The following is a 2,441-nucleotide window of genomic DNA, read 5'->3' as shown; positions in this document are numbered from 1 at the left end:
AGACAGGTAGATTTGAGTTCATCCTGGTCGAGGCAGTAACTGGCAAATCAGCCAGGACTACTTAGTGAGACCTGTTGGTGGAGGGGGAGGAGAAAATGGGGGAAGGAACAAGGAAAACAAAGTATAATGACATTTACATAGGAAGGTTCCATGGTAGGGCCGGCGAGATGGCTCTACCGCTAAAGATGCTTGCCACTTTATCTGATGCGTTCAGTCCCTCCCTCTTCCCACCCCACCCCCCTTCCCGGACTTGCTTAGTGGGTACGACCTGACTCGTATAAACTGCCCTCTGATCTCACTGTGGGTCGCGCAAACCACACACACACACACACACACACACACACACACACACACACACACACACAAGTGTAATTAAAATACTTTGAAGAAGCCATGGTGAAAGTTGTTACTTTGTATGCTCACCTAACAACCGCTCAGCAGCTGAGTTCACTTTCCAGCATTTCCTGGCCTCAGATGGAACTGGGCAGTTTTTAACTTAATGTGTTTACCTACTCGGGGCAAATCAATACAAAAATGCTTGAGGCATTTCATCTCATCTCTCGCCATTGCTTTTCCAATCCATCCTAATGAGAAATATTTGGCTAGCATCTGAAAACTATAAGAAAACCAAGAGAGGGAACGCTTAATTGCAATAGTCCATTTTCAGATTTTTAAATTGCTCCGTTCACTGGAGATATCCCTTCAAGGTATTAGCACCCGAAGAGTTCAAATGCAAAATGTATCTCTGTAGGAAGCACTAAAGACACACCAATTTCAATGGGTGAAAACCAATTCAAAGTCTATACCTCTACCCCCAAGACAGTGTTCGAATTGAAAAGATGGCATATTGTGGGAAATGGACTTTATTGAAATGTACCAGGAAAGCTAGGTTTTCAGAGAAAATAACATGGACGTGCAAAGCTAGAATGTAAGTATATGAGTATACACAATGCCCACACGTCCGCAGCTGGGGGATGGCTCGGAAGGGAAAGGTGTTTGCCGCACAAGTCTGAGAACTTCGATTTGGATCCTTTGCACCCATGCACCCACAATTCTAGGACTGGGAAGGCAGAGACAGGAAAATCTCTGAGACTTACTGGTCAGTCTAGGCTGCTTGACAGACCCTGTTAAAAATAAAATCTAACAGATCATTTTTAAAGGTGCCTGAAGCCAGCTTAGGTCCTGGTACAAATGAGCAAAAAACACCAGCCCCCTGCTAAAGCCTGCTGGCCTTGCTATTTCCCTCCCCACTCCACCCAAACTCAACTTAGTTACCCACCCACCCTCCCGTGCCCAAACTAGTTTAGAGTGGAAAATTACTCACAGCCAAGTTTTGCAAGATCACATGAGTCTGATAACTTTAAAATAAACCACATACGCCTATCACACACCTTTAACCCCAGCTTCTGTTCAGGAGACAGAAGCATGTTGATCTCTGTGAGTTGTGAGGCCAGCTTGGTCTCCCTAGAGAGTTCCAGACCAGCCAGAGCTACAAAATGAGTCCCTGTCTCCAGAGAACTCAAAAATAAATGGGAAGCAACCTGTAAGCAGGAAACTGTGAAAGGCAAGGGGAGACTTCTGCCCAGTGTGGCTGATGTGGGATACAGGGAGGTGATGTATGATGCTGTGGGCTGGAGAGGATGTAAAGGAAGGTACTGGACCGTGTGAGGGAAGACTGGATGGGGGCAGGGCTTCTGGCATCACAGGGGTAACAGTTTCTGCTGAGTGTATCAGCAAAAGGTGTAGTCTGGCCTCCAGCCATTATCACTTTAAGTGAGGCCTCAACCTTGTCTTTCAGAGAAAAGCAGTTTTCCATGGGCTGGAGAGTTGGCTCATTGGTTAAGAGCAACAGCTGCCCTTCCAGAGGTCCTGAGTTCAATTCCCAGCATTCATATGGCAGCTCACAACTGTAACTCCAGATCCAGGGGATCCAGCACCCTCTTCTGGTCTCCTCAGGCACCAAGCACAGACATGGATGTACGCAGTATACTCATAGACAGAAAGTAAATAAATAAATTTAAAAATCAAAGAGTCTTTATTTTTAAAGTCTTAAATCAGGCTTTGGCACACCCTTTTAATCCCAGCACCCGGGGAGACCTCTGTGAGTTCCAGGACAGTGACACAGAGAAACTGTCTTGGGAAGAAAAAAAAAATTAGGACTAAGCCTGTGTTGTGTGACTTCTGAGACACGAACAAACATTGATTCACCCCAGGTCCAACAGGAGGCCAGAAAAACCATTCCACCATGAGTCTAAATAATCTCACTTTTGCCAGGTATTTTCTCAGTCTAGGGAACAAGAGTAACCAATACAACCAGGGCTATGGGCCACTCTGCATCGCAGGGGAGAGACAAAGACAGCTAGTGACTGAGCAGGACTCCAGACGTCTTCCTCTGGCTTCCGTGTGTGTGTGTGTGTGTGTGTGTGTGTGTGTGTGTGTGT

This window comes from Microtus ochrogaster, chromosome 5, assembly GCF_000317375.1.
Source record: "Microtus ochrogaster isolate Prairie Vole_2 chromosome 5, MicOch1.0, whole genome shotgun sequence".
In the NCBI taxonomy this organism is placed as follows: Eukaryota; Metazoa; Chordata; class Mammalia; order Rodentia; family Cricetidae; genus Microtus; species Microtus ochrogaster.
This window is presented reverse-complemented; position numbering follows the sequence as displayed.